We start from the raw sequence: 18,695 nt of genomic DNA on the forward strand, positions 1-18,695 counted from the left end.
ATGAAGTTCAATCTGTCTTCCAAATGGAGTAAGCAACAGCTTCTGAGCTTGGAAAGTAAACAGCTGCGAAATGGGAGCTTTTATAGCACATTTGCAGCTGTCAAGTAATGAGATGATTCCATGACCATTCAACTCCCGACCTCCTTACCTGACGTGATCACTGAGCTGTGTTGACCCCATGGGTGACCTCATAAAATGGTATGGTGAGCTCAAAATACCTTTTAATGGGCTGTTAACAAGGTCACAATGACCTAAATTGCCTACCCCGCCACTGCGTGTCGGGTCTGTTCAGCCCTGACATCTGGGAAAATTGCTTGGTGGTGGGTTGACAGCGGGGTTCTGATCCGCTGTCAAAAAAATTTGCCACCTGGTCCACCACCGAACGAGCCCACTGACCCCCCGAAAAATTCCCCCCTTTGTTTGGATTTAGTTTGATGCCTCATTCAAATAGCCATTCTTCATGTATGAGCCTTGACAGAGTGTCATATCAGGCTATTTGAAGAGCATAATCCTATCAGCAACTGACATCCACACACATTCCAGCAGAGGTCATTGAATAGAAATCAGGAAGGGCAACACTGTTGATCTTCCTTCCCTAACCCAGAGACACAGGCTGATTTTTAGGGCCTGAGGACCGCCCCAGCTGAGATCAGTTTACTCAGTACTGGCCAAGGAGTGAGCCTGGGACCTTGCTGGCTATGTGGCTCAGCTGCTTACTGGATAGATAGATTGAAAGTTCTAAAAGTCGGATGTGCATTGACTGCAATGATACTGCAGCTGAGGAGCAATTTTAACCAAACCCGCCCATCTTGAAACTGACAGGATCGGGTGCAATGCTGGTTTAACACACCTCCCAATTTTACGCTCTATTTAAGTCAGTGGAGAGTAATATTGAGCGGGGTGTAAAACTGGTGTTCCATCCGCTCCCGCGGGCTTTCTACCTGGGGAGTTAGGTTAAAATGACCCCCATAGTATCAAAAATGCAAGACCGCCTTCTATCAACACCCATTAGTGTTATACTGCGTGTTTGATGTTACTGCAGTGCGAAAGATTGTGGTATGCCAATGTCAAACGTCTATCATAACGGAGACATAAATCAGAATGAACAACTGTTTCCAAAGCTGGGATTTTAGTCAAATGTGCCATCTAGTGTCCTGCTAGGAGTATTATACCCATCTGAACCTCAACCCTATCAGTTCTGAAATCTGTCTTAGTACAAGCAAACATCCACTCTTTTGATTAAAGGGGGGGGAAAAAATCAATTCACGTGGTAGAAAGCACTTAGTTGATGTCACCGTTAAATCATATAAACATAAGAAAGAGTAGCTAAAGGTATTACAGATGCATTAGATTGATACATAATTAAATTTCCCAGAATATCTCCCACAGAGCAAGGATGGTAAATATTTCAACTGAAAGATTCAGTCATGCCTCATCTTCTAATTCAGGCATCTCCAATCTTTATGGGCAATATAGTTGTGAACCATGCAGTCTTGGGGCGCAAATGAAGTTGAAACACACGTTCCCATTGCTGCAATTAACACAGCTTGCTGTTCTGATTCAGGATTTATCCACAAATGAGGCAATAATGCTAAAAAAAAACTTTCAAAACCCCAAGGCCCAGAAACGTCAAATAGTACAAACAAGCAAATAAGAATTATGTGCGCAAATAGAAATGAGTTGTCTGAGCTTCATGGGACGAATTGTAAAGGCTCAGGAACTCCTCAAACGGTAGCTCAGATGCCAACTGCTCACTGCCTCTAACTTTGCAGACACTAATGGAATTATTCTTAAAACCTACAAGTCAATTTGGTTTTTTCCCCAATAACCAATTACTCTGATTATTTAACAGTGAATCAACTTTTATACACATCAGTTACTACTGTGTTCTGTCACAGACATTCAATTCTGCTTTTTCTGAACACTAATCCATCTGGTTGCTAATATTTAATTCTCATTAAAAAGTGTTGTTTATAATAATGCATGAGGGTTAGTTGTGTAATACTGTACCAGATTAGTTTTTTCTAACATGTACAGCTTTCACTGCAAACATCTATTATCAATATATATCATTTTTACTGATTATTTAATCTGATCCAAAATGCAAACGACTAAAAGGAATTATTTGTTATACTTCAATTACCACTGTGAAACTATGGGATGTATAACTCCAAAGTCCCAAAGCTTTCTTTTTTTTAATGCTACTAACTCTAATCCTCATTTATAATAAATGTTTGAACCATTCTTACCTTCCTTATGACAATTGGACTTCTCTCTTAGTTGGGAAACAAAGCTAGGAGTGAATGGACACATGCAGGTATTTATTATAAAATACCAAATGGAACTATTCTCTGACTGGACAATAAATTTAGCAGTGACACTTGAAAACACGTCATAGTTTATTTTTAGCGATCATTCAACATCTGACACACAAGCCTCAGTTAGACTCATGAAACACTTTGTCATCTTTGTGCTAGCATTCTAATACTTTAGTAGTGGCAAAAAGTAAGCTGTATGTTTTTTATTAAGAAGAATCTTTGAACTGGAAATTTGAAACAAATGAAAGGCTATGCAGATTAACATTTAAAACCTGAAAGCTACCCTTGTCTATTTTTTGTCACACCAAATACAAAATGATATTATTCATCCATTAGAAATAGGAAAGCCAGATTGTGTATATTTGTTAAACATTTGATTTTGCTAAAGGAAAACTCCAGGATACAAACACTATTGGCATAATATATAGTTCATTCTTTCAATGTCTAGTTCTTTGCACCAATTCATTTTTGTATCTTTCCATCCACATGAGCAAAATGAGTGTCACGTTGATCCACAACAGGTATTTTAGGAATTCAATCTTACCATTGTCTCAGTATGTAGCATTGCTGGATATTGCTGCATAAAACGCTGCAGAAATGATAATTCCCTCAGTAAGAGATTACATTTTCCTTTTGTATCTGTAATTAGCAGCAGAAAAATGTTTTGTGTTAGTCGTTCTGCATCTTGCTGGAAGAAAAATCATCAGGTTACAATCCATGAAACTCTTGGATTTCCATATACTTCAACCGGCAACATTGTGTAACTTCAATATGTACAGTAACTGGAACTGGAGAGGGCGGGTGGGAACAAAAAAACATTCCATCCCAGAGCAACAAAGAGCTGCTGTGACCTCTCAAAAGCAGTGAAAAGTTGTCACTACTTGATCTATTTGCATATTTATTTTTACTGCTGATAAAATAACAAAAATGATTAGTGTTGTTAATGTGTATTAGACGAGTGTTCTGTATATAAATATGAACTGTTTTAAGCTTGGCAATAGACCATAAAGAATTAAAAACATGATCTATGCAATCAGTACAAACACCACTATCTTTTAAGGATTTTAGATGCAAATTTGAATTAAATATCTTAAGAAAATTAAGACAAATTTCAATTTTGATAGAAAGCTCATTTGTGAAGTTTTGAAAAAATATTTTTCAGAAAATCAGACTCCATAAAGTCACTGTAAAAATTATCTTCAACTTCACTGGTAACTTTACTCACCCTGCAAAATTAACAATCAGAATGTTTTGCATTAATTTAATCAAACTGTTTCAGTGCATGTGTTTCAATATGCAGACACTTGTTAATAAAATTCAGAATGTTTTAATGGTGATAGGAGATTTTGCTTAACACCTGATAGTCCAGGAATGCGAGGCACGCTGTTATCACACTGGGGAATGTGAGCTCTGAAATCCTTTTCTTATGACTGGACTATTTATTCTAACTGTCCATCTAGTAAAACTGTTTCCATCTTAACTTGTGTACTGTGCAGAAATTTTTTTGGGGGGGATAATGCAGGCTTGATATGCATTTTATACCATGCCACAATTTACCATGATTACTTATAATATGTACAGATAATGGCCCAGATTTTGCAGTGAAAATAATGGTGAAGCTAACAGCGTTCACCATTATTCATGCACAAATCTGACAAGAGCGGAGATGTACAGTTCAACAGGAAAATCCAGAAGTTGCTGTTCGAGATGTGCCGCTCCTCCGTAAGCTGCGCGAAAACGGCATCTCGCCGTCTGGCTCCCCGTTCAAATGTATTAAACGGCATCAATTACCTATACTGACATCGTAGATATGAACAAAATTCACCAAAAAAAGTTAGGGCTTGTCCATTCCAGTATAAGTACCCTTTTAACGGCATGGTAAGTCTTAATTATTGCCAAACAGCCTCTCTGGCATTGAAAATTAACTTTTACAAATGTGGAGTCTCATTCCTTCAGCTTTTAGTTACTGTTGGAGATATTTTAAAAGAGTAATTTTTTTAAACTTTTGCTTTCTGTCTCTTTTATCTCTCTTAATCCAATCTTTCTTCCCCTCTCTTTATTTTGCTTTCTGCACATGATTTGACATTGAATTCACTATTCTAACTTACACTTCCTTGTTCAGACTCTGTGCTGCTCATTAATGATTCTTCAATCTGATTGGTTAAGGTGATACAGATTCACTTCTCTGTTCATACAGGTCCCAGATGCCTTGATGGATGTCCTGCCAACAGTAACTTGCCATGCAAAACCCCATAGAAAGTCTATGGGCAAGTGAAAGTCTAACAAAGGGTAGGCGCCGTTCATTACCTGCTCACAGCAAGATCTGGCCCAATATAAAACAAGGGTTAACTGACTAAGAATTATCAGCAAAAGAATGAAGGTTGAAGTTAGAAGATTTCTTTTCAGAGGGTTATTAGAAAATGAAATCTTCCAGCACAAATGGCTATTGAAAGAAAAGAAAGGACTTGCATTTATTTAGTGCCTTTCATGTCCTCAGGATGTCCCAAAGTGCTTCACAGCCATTTAATTACTTTTGAATTGTAGCACCTGCTGTTGTGTAGGCAAACACAGGAACCAAGTTGTGCACAGCAAGGTCCCAAAAGTAGAAAATGAGATAATTGATCAGATAATCTATTTTGATGGTGTTGGTTCATTCACTTGTGAACAAGGCCTTTGCTATCCATGAGCTTATTGTGGATGATTGCATCGACATCGTGGCCTTGACAACATAGAAACATAGAAGATAGGAGCAGGAGTAGGCCATTCGGCCCCTCGAGCCTGCTCCGCCATTCAATGAGATCATGGCTGATCATCCAAATTCAGTACCCTGTTCCTGCCTTCTCTCCATATCCCTTGATCCCTTTAGCCTTAAGAAATATATCCAACTCCTTCTTGAATATATTTAATGAATTGGCCTCAACTGCCTTCTTTGGTAGAGAATTCCACAGGTTCACCACTCTCTGGGTGAAGAAATTTCTCCTCATCTCTGTCCTAAATGGCTTACCCCTTATCCTTAGACTGTGACCCCTGGTTCTGGACTCCCCGACCATCGGGAACATCCTTCCTGCATCTAGTCTGTCTAGTCCTGTTAGAATTTTATAAGTTTCAATGAGATCCCCTCTCATTCTTCTAAACTCCAGCGAGTACAAGCCCACCCCACTGTTATTGCATATTGTTACCTCTGGTTGGCGCTGTGTACCAATGCATGCCTCAGCTGGCTCCGCCCACATGACCAGGTATAAAGGTGGGTGTTTCGGCAACCCACTTCCTTCTTGGAACCAGTCGTCCACGAAAGGCATGCTCTATTCTTTAGTTAATAAAAGCCTTTTCATTACCTTCCTAATTCATCGCCTTTTATGGAGTAATTGATAAGCGTATCAATTTTATTAACTAAAAGTAAAATGGCGACACCTGAGCAGCAACAACAGCAGGCGTTGCTGCGAGCCCTCAGACCAGCATGCCTGGACCTCGACCCTCAAGCAGCGGGTTCATCGACCAATTTCGAACACTGGCTGAGCTGCTTTGAATCCTTCCTAGAAGCCTCCGCCGTGACATCGGAGGAGAACAAACTAAAAGTTTTGACCGCCCAGGTGAGCCCTCAAGTATATACACTCATCCGGGACGCTGCTACGTACACGGCGGCCCTCGAACTACTAAAAGGGCAATACACGCGCCCAGTGAACACGATTTACGCCAGACACCTCTTGGGATCCCGCAGGCAGCAACCGGGGGAATCGGTAGAGGCATTTTTACGGGCGTTACAGACACTCTGCAGGGACTGCGACTGTAAGGAGGTAACGGCTGCGGGGCACGCGGAGGGACTTACCTGTGATGCCTTGGTTAGGGGCCTCCAGTCCGACTACTCCCGGCAGAGACTGCTCGAAAGCAAGGAGCTCGACCCGAAGACGGCCGTAGCCCTTGCGCTCTCGTTAGATGCGGCCCACCGAAACCTCGAAGCATACTCACGTAACGGCGCCGCGCCATGGCCATCGCGACCTTGGGACATGGGACCGCCGCCCCCGGTACCAACTGCTGCAGCGATGTCCCGAAATCAACTGGGACCGCCGCCCCCGGTACCAACTGCAGCGATGCCCCGTAACCAGGCCCAAAAATGCTATTTCTGTGGCCAGTTAAAACACCCTAGAGCGCACTGCCCGGCCAGGACCGCTACCTGCTCGGGCTGCGGGAAGAAAGGCCATTACGCCAATGCCTGCAGGGGGAAACCCGCGAACGCCAGCAGCGCCGCATGCGAACCGTGGGGGCAGCCATCTTATCCACCATTTTGTGCACCTCCGGCCGCATGGCCGCCGCCATTTTGTCCGCCGCACTCAACCGCCATTTTGTCTCCGGACTCGACCACCGTCTCGTCGGACGACCATATCGACTCACTAAGCCATACACTGGCCTCCGTTACGCTGGATCAAGCCCTCCCTCATCATCTGTCCAGGTCCATGATGGACATCACGGTAAACGGCCGCGCCACCACTTGCCTATTTGACAGCGGGAGCACAGAGAGTTTTATTCACCCTGACACGGTACGTAGCCACTCCCTCATGGTCCTGCCAACGCGCCATCGGATTTCTATGGCGTCTAAGTCCCATTCAATGGACGTCGGCGGCTACTGTGTGGTGACCCTTTCGGTTAGGGGCACAGAATATAAAAATTTTAAACTTCTAGTCCTGCCCCGTCTTTGCGCTGCCGTGCTGCTAGGGTTGGATTTTCAGTGCCACCTTAAAAGTGTCACATTAGCATACGGTGGACCCCTCCCCCCACTCACAGTCTGCAACCAACACCTTTTAAATCGCCCGCCGCACACCACTTGCAGCCTTTCCACACTCAAAGTCCCCCCACCTCCCTTGTTCGCTAACCTCACCCACGACTGTAAACCCATCGCTACCAAGAGCAGGCGGTACAGCGCCGGGGACAGAGCTTTTATTAGCTCTGAGGTGGAGCGGCTCTTGAAGGAGGGCATTATCGAAGGGAGCACCAGCCCCTGGCGAGCCCAGGTTGTAGTCGTTAAAACCACCGATAAACGCCGCCTGGTCATTGACTACAGCCAAACCATAAACCGGTACACTCAGCTGGACGCATACCCCCTTCCTCGCATATCTGATATGGTCAATCAGGACGCATACCCCCTTCCTCGCATATCTGATATGGTCAATCAGGTTGCGCAATACAAAGTATTCTCCACCATTGACCTTAAGTCAGCATACCACCAACTCCCCATCCGCCATGAGGACCGCCAGTATACTGCCTTCGAGGCGAACGGCCGCCTCTCCCACTTCCTTAGGGTTCCCTTCGGCGTCACCAACGGGGTTTCGGTCTTCCAAAGGGAGATGGACCGGATGGTTGACCAGAACGCGCTGCAGGCCACCTTTCCCTATCTGGATAACGTCACCATCTGTGGCCACGACCAGCAGGACCATGACGTTAATCTAGAAAAATTCCTCCGTACGGCCCAACGGCTGAACCTAACGTACAATAAGGAGAAATGTATGTTTCGCACCAAGCGCCTTGCCATCCTCGGCTGCGTAGTGGAGAACGGAGTCATCGGGCCCGACCCCGACAGAATGCGCCCCCTTATGGAGCTCCCCCTCCCCCACTGCCAAAAAGCACTGAAGAGATGCCTGGGGTTTTTCTCTTACTATGCCCAGTGGGTGCCCCACTATGCGGACAAAGCCAGACCCCTCATCAAATCCACCTCCTTCCCCCTGACACCAGAGGCGTGTGCAGCCTTCACTCTTATCAAGAGCGATATTGCGAAGGCCACAATGCACGCAGTGGATGAGTCCATCCCCTTCCAAGTGGAGAGCGATGCATCCGACTTCGCCCTAGCTGCGACCCTTAACCAGGCGGGGAGACCCGTGGCCTTTTTCTCAAGGACCCTCCAGGGCCCCGAGACTCGACACTCCTCTGTCGAAAAGGAGGCCCAGGCTATTGTGGAAGCGGTGCGTCACTGGAGGCATTACCTGGCCGGAAAACGGTTTACCCTTCTCACTGACCAGCGTTCAGTTGCTTTTATGTTTAATAATAAGCAGAGGGGCAAAATCAAGAACGACAAGATCTTGAGGTGGAGAATCGAACTCTCCACCTACAATTACGGTATCTTGTACCGGCCCGGGAAACTCAATGAGCCCCCAGATGCCCTATCACGTGGTACATGCGCCAACACGCAGGTTGATAGACTGCAGTCCCTCCACAATGACCTCTGCCACCCGGGGGTCACCAGGTTCTTCCATTTCATCAAATCCCGTAACCTGCCCTACTCCATCGAGGAGGTCAGGACCATGACCAGGAACTGCCAAATCTGTGCCGAGTGCAAACCGCATTTTTATAGGCCAGACAGAGCAAGCTTGATCAAGGCCACTCGCCCCTTCGAGCGCCTGAGCGTCGATTTTAAAGGGCCCCTCCCCTCCTCTGACCGCAACGTGTACTTCCTCAACATAATTAATGAGTACTCCCGTTTCCCGTTTGCCATCCCTTGCCCAGACATGACCAGTACCACGGTCATCAAATGTCTGAATGACCTCTTCGCCTTGTTCGGGTTCCCTAGCTATATACATAGCGACAGGGGCTCATCTTTCATGAGCGACGAACTTCAGCAGTACCTGCTCGCGAGAGGTATTGCTACGAGTAGGACCACCAGCCACAACCCCCGGGGGAACGGCCAGGTGGAAAGAGAGAACGCGATGGTTTGGAAGGCCGTCCTCTTAGCCTTAAAATCTAAGGGCCTTCCGACCTCTCGCTGGCAGGAGGTCCTCCCTGCGGCGCTCCACTCCATCCGGTCACTGCTTTGTACTGCCACTGATGCCACCCCTCATGAGCAAATGTTCGTTTGCCCCAGGAAGTCCACATCGGGAACCTCGCTACCGACATGGCTGACTTCTCCTGGGCCCATCCTACTGCGGAGGCACGTGAGGACCCATAAAACGGACCCCCTGGTCGAGAGGGTGAACCTCCTACACGCCAACCCCCAGTATGCCTACGTGGCATACCCAGACGGGCGGGAGGACATGGTCTCCATACGAGACCTCGCACCCTCGGGTGCCCCTGAACTACCACCGTTATCCCCCACCACCCCTCCCAACCCAACCCCTGTAGACGGCATGCCGGAGCCCCAGGACCCTTCGTTGACCACCCAGACACCAGATTCGACGTTGGATACTGCACCACCGCCGCCGCCACCACGACGATCAGGACGTCAGACAAGGCCTCCTGATAGACTTACCTACACAAACTTGTAGTACACTTCACCCCGCCGGACTCAATTTTAAACAAGGGGTGAATGTGGTAAACCACTGTTATTGCATATTGTTACCTCTGGTTGGCGCTGTGTACCAATGCATGCCTCAGCTGGCTCCACCCACATGACCAGGTATAAAGATGGGTGTTTCGGCAACCCACTTCCTTCTTGGAACCAGTCGTCCACGAGAGGCATGCTCTGTTCTTTAGTTAATAAAAGCCTTTTCATTACCTTCCTAATTCATCGCCTTTTATGGAGTAATTGATAAGCGTATCAGTCTAGTCCTGTTAGAATTTTATAAGTTTCAATGAGATCCCCTCTCATTCTTCTAAACTCCAGCGAGTACAAGCCCAATCGACCCAATCTCTCCTCATACATCATTCCTGCCATCCCAGGTATCAGCCTGATGAATCTTTGCTGCACTCGTTCCATGGCAAGAACATCCTTCCTCAGATAAGGCGACCAAAACTGCACACAATACTCAAGGTGTGGTCTCACCAAGGCCCTGTACAACTGCAGCAAGACATCCTTGTTCCTGTACTCAACCCCTCTCGCTACGAAGGCCAACATACCATTTGCCTTCTTAACCGCCTGCTGCACCTGCATGCTTACTTTCAGCGACTGGTGCACAAGGACGCCCAGGTCTCGTTGCACTTCCCCTTCTCCTAATCTATTGCCATTCAGGTAATAATCTGCCTTCCTGTTTTTGACACCAAAGTGGATAACCTCACATTTATCCATGTTATATTGCATCTGTCATGCTTCTGCCCAATCACCCAACCTGTCCAAATCATACTGGAGTTTCTCGGCATCCTCCTCACAGCACACACGCCCATCCAGCTTTGTGTTGTCTGCAAACTTGGAGATATTACATCTAGTTCCCTCGTCCAGATCATTAATATATATTGTGAATAGCTGGGGTCCAAGGACCGATCCCTGCGGTACCCCATTAGTCACTGCCTGCCACCTCTCATTTAAAATTCTCGTTCTCTACCGCCCACCCAAATACCATAAAAATGTTCTCAATGAGATATCTTCACTGCTTTCCTCCCTCAGCCTCTGCACTGAGCGACTTCTCAACCTCGGTGATTTCAACCTCCATCTCAATTCATCATGCTCTCTCTCCTCTGAGTTCACTACCCTCTGATCCTCCCTTAATCTCACCCTCCAGGTAAACTCCCCAACCCATAGTCACAGCCACCCCCTTGACCTTGCCATCTCACGTGGCCTCGCTACTCCCATCATGTCAGTCACAGATAAGGTCATCTCTGATCATTTTCTTGTTTCACTCTCCACCCACATCCCCCTTCCCCCTCCCAACTCTACTTCCAGCGTGTCCACCCCTGGAAAAAACTCTCTCCCAATTCACTTAGAACTGCACTTTCAAAATCCCAACTGTGCATCCTTTGGCCCTCCATTCCCAACATGCCTGCAGCTACTGATCTGCTCAACCACACCCTCACCTCCACCTTTGATGCCCTAGTCCCCATTAAAACATATCCATGCCATCACTAAGGCCGCCTATTTCCATCTCCGGAACATCGCTCGAATCCGCCCCGCCTCAGCTCATCTGCTGCTGAAACCCTTATCCATGCCTTTGTTACCTATAGACTTGACTATTCCAACGTACTCCTGGCCAGCTTCCCACGTTTACCCTCCGTAAACCTGAGGTCATCCAAAACTCTGCTGCCCATGTTCTAACTCGCACCAAGTCCCATCAGCCCTTTGCTTACTAACTTAGATTAGCTCCCGGTTAAGCAATGCCTCAATTTTAAAATTCTTAGCCTTGTTTTCAAATCCCTCCATGGCCTTGCCCCTCCCTATCTCTGTAATCTCCTCCAGCCCCGCAACCCTCCAAGATATCTGTGCTCCACTAATTCTGGCCTCTTGAGCATCCCTGATTTTAATCGCTCCATCATTGTTGGCTGTGCCTTCATCTGTCAAGGCCCTAAGTGCTGGAATTCCCTCCCTAAACCTCTCTGCCTCTTTTTTCTCCTTTAAGACACTCCTTAAAACCTATCTCTTTAGCTTTTGGTCATCTGCCCTATTATCTCCTTATATGGCTCGGTGTCAAATTTTGTTTTATAACACTCCTGTGAAGCGCCTTGGAGTGTTTTACTATGTTGAAGGTGCTATATAAATACAAGTTGTTGTTAGTTGAGGGATAAGTTTTGGCCATGATATTGGGAGAGGCGTAGGCAGAGACTATGGCTGGGAAATTCCTCGGAACTGCTCCCGCTCCACCGCCATTACTTCATGTGTAAACAGGGTTTCCACCATGCTTCCAGCAAAGTAACATAAGAAATAAGAGCATGAGTAGGCCATACGGCCCCTGGAGCCTGCTCCGCCATTCAATAAGATCATGGCTGATCATCGACCTCAACTCCACTTTCCCGCCCAATCTCCATATCCCTCGATTCCCCTAGCGTCCAAAAATCTATCGATCTCAGCCTTGAATATACTCAAAGACTCAGCATTCACATCCCTCTGGGGTAGAGAATTTCAAAGATTCACAACCCTCTGAGTGAAGAAATTCCTCCTCATCTCGGTCTTAAATGGCCGACCCCTTATCCTGAGATTATGCCCCCTAGTTCTAGACACTCCAGCCAGGGGAAACAACCTCTGTCAAGGCTCTAAGCTCTGGAATTCCCTCCCTAAACCTCCCTGCCTCTCATTCTTCTAAACTCCAAAGAGTATAGGCCCATTCTGCACAATCTCTCATCATAACATTGGCAGGGGAGCAGCTCTGAGGAATTTCTCAGCCTTAACATCAATTTAAAAATGGAATTAGATAATTAATTGAAAACAAACAATACAAGAAGATACGGAGAATGAGCAGAAAAATGGGATTGGAGTAGATAGTTTCAGTTGAGGAGAAGGCACAGATGCAATGTGCCGAATGGGCCACCTCTGCGCTGTAATTGTTATGCTTCTATAATGTAGACTGTACGTGTATTTTACTCCATGCCAGAATTTAATGTGATTACATGTCACAAAACAAATCCTTTAATCCGGCATATGCTCCTGTGAAGTCGAATAGATATGTGTACTCCACACGAACTCATCACAATGCATGCTGTAAAAGACATAACAGATTTATAAACCTAAGGAGACAAAAATGAAGGTCATTTGTGAAAAAACTTTCGGCATTATCTGAAATGTCTGAACTACATCAGCTGCTCCAAATATGACCTTTACCTACCTTCTAGAAGCTACTGTGTTCATGGTAGTTATATTCTAGTGAGGGCAGGGCACATTGCAGTGTGTCGGCATTGTTACTAACTTTGAAATCCTGCCATGCCAAAGCTAAATTGAGCTCACTATTCTTTTAGCTCTGGGCATTCAGCCCAATATAAAGAGAAATGATACATGGCAAAATGCCAACAGTTTTAATAATCTTAAAATATTCAACAAACAATACCAATACTGACTGATGTGTGAAGAATTAGCACACTTAAACAGGTTTCTTACATATATACTTCTTACATATATTGTTCTGACGATAGGTCATTGACCTGAAACATTAACTCTGTTTCTCTCTCCACAGATGCTGCCTAACCTGCTGAGTATTTCCAGCATTTTCTGTTTTTATTTCTAACATATATGTTAGTTGGTACACAACAAAGTGCAATTATGACTATTTTAAAGTATTTCTATTGTTGTATTACATTGAAAAGCATTGTAAATGCAAGTCTTCCTTACCAGTACTTACTTTCGATGTTTCTTCATTAAGTATTTTCTAATTATATAAAGGAGGAAAAATGTATTATTAAAAGTTCTCATCTCTCCTCACCAAATAGTCTTTTATTTAAATATGCCTTCAGCGCTTTATTTAAATCTTTATATGTTTAAGTAAAGTAATTAATTGTGTAAGTGAATCGTGGAAGTACCAATAGCTCAATTACATGCTTCAGTTATACAATGAGTCCTTCTACAACTATACTTGTGGTTACATAGTCCAACTCTTCTCCTTGATGTATGTTCTTGTCTATCCCTTTATGCCACACCGTGGGACATTTTGTTACATTAAAGGCACTGCAAGTGTATGAACAGTAAGATTACCGAAATACATCTAAAAGCAGAAAAGTATTAAGAAACATATTAACGTGCAATAAGCGTAGGGTTATCTATATCCAAGAATATTTACCCAAAGTGTAGGGAAAATTAGTGGATGGGTCATTAGTGGTCCGTTCTTCCTAGTAGATAGTTCAAAAGCAGTATAGCCGACTCCTCTTGATTCAAATTATCTGATAATTAATTTTTAGCACTAAATTCCTACCTTTCCTATATTATTTTCGCTACTTAATTCAAATTGCTTAATTTAAATTTCTAGATAATTCCAAAAAAATTGTGCAAAAAATGACCTTGATTTTTTTTTGAAGGGCAAAAACTGACTGAATTATCAGGAGTAAACTGCATAGATGAAAATCTGGAAGAAGGATGCCCATGCACTCTCAGCTACAATTGTCACATGGCCTGTGAAGGAGAGGAGAAAAATAGAGTGGTAATTAGCTTTACAAAAATACTAATAAACAAACCCCTTTCAAAATTCTATTGGCTGAGAAAAGTAACCCTGTGCGGGCAAAGAGACCGAGTTCTTCTTTCATGTATGCATGTTTTGTAATCTGGATTGTTTGATATTAATCAAAGTAAAATGTTTCAGTTAGTACACAGTGACAATAGATACAATAGACATTTCCCCAAAGTTAATTTATTATCCCAGATTTTGCGGTAGGAATAATGGTGAGGCTATCAGTGGTCACCATTATTATGCAGTAAATCAGACAGCAACTTACGGCGCCCATACATGCGCAGTACAACGCAAAATCAGGAAGTTGCTGTTCGAGATGTCCTGTGTCAGGAAGTTGCACTATGCCGGTACCAATTGCGAGAGGGAACGGCGAGCACCGTTCGTTCGCTACTGACCTCAAAATCGGGGCATTGTGTTGAGACGACACACTTTTTCAGCCTGACCATTTATTTTCAAATTCAAGAAATTACCATGCTTTTGGCTTGAATTCTTATTCACGAGTCTCTCTCTGTTAAGGTCAGCAGTGTTCCTCTTCACAGAGCGATGGAGTAACTGTGTTTGTTATAATCTGTTTCTGAAAGGAACAGTAAATCAGCACTACAGTTAAGTTAATTAAAACTGTTTTCATGCTGGAACACCGTACTGTAATTATCTAAAAATAAAACAACAACAGAAAGTCTGGAACGAGAAAGTGCCGTGGATGTCGCTCCATTCAGAGTCCACGTGCAATTATTCTATCATGGCCACCCCGCCCCAATACTGCCTTACTTTTAAATTCCTTCCCTTACCTATCCTGGGGAAAAAGTCAGTAGTTTCTCTCTAACTCTCAACTCCCTGTCTCAAAAGTTATTGATCCAGCTCCCTTTTAAATATGTTAATAGACTCCAAATCAACTATTTTCTCTGGGAGTGCGTTCCACGTATCCTCTATCCAATGGAGAAACTGGTTTTCTAATCTCTAAAATACTGATGCTGAAGTTAATTCACTGAAGCAATAAATCTGAAATAGCTGAAGGTTTAAAAAAAACAGTGCAACAGAAATTATGGCTCAAGGAAGTGGAGGATTGAAACTGTGTTTCAACGTGCATTAATTTTCTAATGCACTGCCTAAATACTGGCCTACTAATGGTTTCCCAATTCAATAGAAAACAAATGTACAAATTCAGAGATTGCTTTGAAACAGCCTCAAAACGAAAATCCAAATTTGAATGTTATATCATTTTATGCATGAGTGAGACTGGTTCTTCTACAAAGTAATCCTCAGGCTGCACTCACAACTCTTGCTCCCAATTCTATGTACTATTTCCACATACTTAATACAAAATACATACAGGAAAGTTATCTGAGCTACCCATTCAGCATAGCAGTTGCCAAGATTAAGGTTACTCAATTGCCAATAACCAGACACTTTCTATATATTTTTAAATGCTCTTCCTATTAAAGAAATTATTTCCATGCAAAGGTGAAAGAGTACAAATATTATAGTGGGGAGAGGAAGAGCTGGATGTTATAATATCACTTATCCATCCTCATAGGGAGATGGAAAAGGGACTAACCCTTCCGCTAAGTGCCCCCATCTGCTTTGGAAGAGTAAAAATTGAGGTTATAAATTTCTCCAAGTTGGCAGGAATCATGCACTTAGGTATCGGAAAACATTTTTTACATCAGGTGCAGTGGAAAAAGCCAACGAACCTCACAAAACAAGATGTCCTACTTTAATTTTGTAAACCAGATTATGACTACTAAATAATCAGCTCAAGTATTGGAGTTACTTTAGTTGAGCTTCCTAGATGGAGCAGAGTGTCTGCTGCATACAGGGAAATCACAGTGCAGATCAGTGCCATGCTGTCACATTCTCCCGCATCCAAAACCAGGCAGAGGGCACAATAAAGGTGGGGCAGGGGGTGAGATCATGGCTTGAGTTATAATGTTAGTCATGCTGTTGCTGCAAACTTTAATGAACATTAAGAATTAAGGTCTCCACAAACCAAAGAAGCACAGTGGAAAAATGAAATGTCATCTTAAATAGTAGACTTTGGTTATTCAATTTAGAAATTTCCACTCAAAAACTCCAAAACAGAATAGGTGGCAATCCTATGCGGACCCCTCTAATCCTCTGGAGTAACTTATAACCACTACTAATAAAAAAATCAAATTGAAGAGTAGCAGAGACAGTGGACACCAATGATAAATATTCAAGTTGGAAATAAAGCAACATTATCTGGCCATTAATGATGAATGGTGCAGGGTTATGATACTGTGTCTGAACTTCCCGATGAATCTTTTCCCAAATCTGAAGTTTTCCAAAGTGCAGAAAAGGATTATTCCATTAAAGACTTCTATTTCCACCAATGAGATCAGGTCCACTGATTCCTTACACTCTGTGTATTAAGTTCTGTTTCATGATGGCCAATTAAGGATGGTTATACTTTTTCCATATGAGAAACTAGAACTTTAAAAAAGGCCTCTGTTTCTGTTGATGAATTAAATAGGAAGCAGTCACACAAAAGTGGGTTTTTACTTGGTTTAGGAAACATGGACATAACAACAACTTGCATTTATATAGCGCTTTTAATGTTGTAAAACGTCCCAAGGTGCTTCACAGGAGCCTTATCAAACAAAATTTGACATTGAGCCACTTAAGGAGATATTAGGACAGGTGACTTAAAAGCTTGGTCAAAGTAGTAGTTTTTAAAGAGTCTTAAAGGAGGACAGAGCGATAGAGCGACGGAAAGGTTTAGGGGGGAATTCCAGAGCTTAGGGCCCAGAGCCACGGCCGCCAATGGTGGAGCTATTAAAATTGGGGATGCACAAGAGGCCAGAATTGGAAGAGCGCAGAGATCGCGGAGGGTTGTAGGGCTGGAGGATGTTACAGAGATAGGGAGGGGCGAAGCCATGGAGGAATTTGAAAACAAGGATGAGAATTTTAAAATCGAGGCATTGCCAGACTGGGAGCCAATGTAGGTCAGTGAGCACAGGGGTGCTGGGTGAACGGGACTTGATGCAAGTCAGGATACAGGCAGCAAAGTTTTGGATGAGCTTATGTTTACGGAGGGTGCGGGGGTTTGGGGGAGGGGGAGCGGGCGGACAGCCAGGAGAGCAATGGAATAGTCGAGACTAGCGGTAACAAAGGCATGGATGAGGATTTCAGCAGCAGACGAGCTGAGGCACGTGCAGAGATGGTCATGTTATGGAGGTGGAAGTAGGCAATCTTGGTGATGGAGCAGCTATGAGGTCGGAAGCTCAGCTCAGGGTCAAATAGGATGCCATGGTTGTGAACGGTCTGATTCAACCTCGGACAACTGCCTCACTTGAATCAAAGATAGGTTTATTTTTTCTGGTCAGAATTGGGGCTAACATTGAAGTATTTGCAAAACCTTGTTCAGTATCATATATAACCTTATACGGTGAGGAATTATCATACTTTACATGTCATACAAGGTTCTCTATGCTTCTCCCAGGCAACCAGTAACTTTTGCGACCTGGATGAGTCCGTGTTTCATATTTATATAGAACGTGAGAGGTTGCAGCCCCTCTTCCATTATTTGAGGGGGCCTGCTCCTCTGTTTTTGGCTGCATTTCAGTCGCAAGCTCCTGATCTTTGGCCACCTGGTGCAGAGGGGTGTGGGCAGGTCAGAGTACCTCCTCCTAGGTCTGCTGCTGGGCCTGGCTAAGGTAGCCATTAGCAGGTCCAGGCTGAAAGTGGTCGATGAGGGTTTTCGCTCCGGCTGCCTGCCTCTCTTCCGTTGCTATGTCTGTGCCCAGGAGTCCCTGGAGAGGGAGCTTGCTGTGTCTGCCAGTACGCTTGAGGCTTTTCGTGTCAGGTGGGCACTGGAGGGTCTGGAGTTTATAGTTCAAATTATGTGTAAAGTTTTTATTAGAATTTGGAATTCATTGTTTGTGCCCCTTTAAAAATGGGGCAATATGATTTAAGGGTTTAAGTGCTTTCCTTTAAGGATTAATCATCCTAATTGATTAACTGAAAGAGTTGTTTTCTATTCTTTAGATAACTGAAGGCTGAGAGACTTAAACAAACCTTTAACTTTATTCCTGTTGTGAGGCCTGGTACAAGTATACTCCTAGTAGTAAGTGGCTGGGGTTGTTGTTTTTATATATGAAGTAAGAACATAAGAAATAGGAGCAGGAGTAGGCCATTCAGCCCTTCGAGCCTGCTCCGCCATTCAATAAGATCATGGCTGATCTTCTACCTCATCACTACTTTCCTGCACTATCCCCATATCCCTTGATTCCCTTAATATTCAAAGATCTATCGCTCTCTGTCTTGAATATACTCAATGACTGAGCCTCCACAGCCCTCTGGGGTAGAGAATATTAAAGATTCACCACTCTCTGAGTGAAGAAATTTCTCCTCATCCCAGTCCTAAATGGCCAACCCCTTATTCTGAGACTGTGACCTCTGGTTCTAGACTCCCCAGCCAGGGGAAACATCCTCCCTGCATCTACCCCATCAAGCCCTGTCAGAATTTTGTATGTTTCAATGAGATCACCTCTCATTTTTCTAAACTCTAGAGCATATAGGCCTAGTCTACTCAATCTCTCCACATTGGACAAACCCCCCATCCCAGGAACCAGTCTGGTGA

General features: G+C 44.1%; 1 long non-coding RNA gene across 2 annotated transcripts in view; it reads right to left on the minus strand.

Moving 5' to 3' along the window:
- LOC147105601 (uncharacterized) overlaps positions 1-18,695 on the minus strand; it is a 49,782-nt gene that overhangs the window by 4,886 nt on the left and 26,201 nt on the right. The window contains exons 2-5 of one of the 2 annotated variants that reach the window (XR_015081520.1): positions 14,566-14,669; positions 13,929-14,040; positions 13,267-13,303; positions 2,863-2,957 (exon numbers count right to left, since the gene is read on the minus strand). This is a non-coding gene — a long non-coding RNA (uncharacterized LOC147105601). Of the gene's footprint in view, positions 1-2,862; positions 2,958-13,266; positions 13,304-13,711; positions 13,887-13,928; positions 14,041-14,565; positions 14,670-18,695 lie in introns of those variants that run through there. The other variant, XR_015081521.1, reaches the window with a different exon arrangement.

Source organism: Somniosus microcephalus, chromosome 17 (genome assembly GCF_052327205.1).
Source record: "Somniosus microcephalus isolate GS21.2 chromosome 17, FLI_Smic_1.0, whole genome shotgun sequence".
In the NCBI taxonomy this organism is placed as follows: domain Eukaryota; kingdom Metazoa; phylum Chordata; class Chondrichthyes; order Squaliformes; family Somniosidae; genus Somniosus; species Somniosus microcephalus.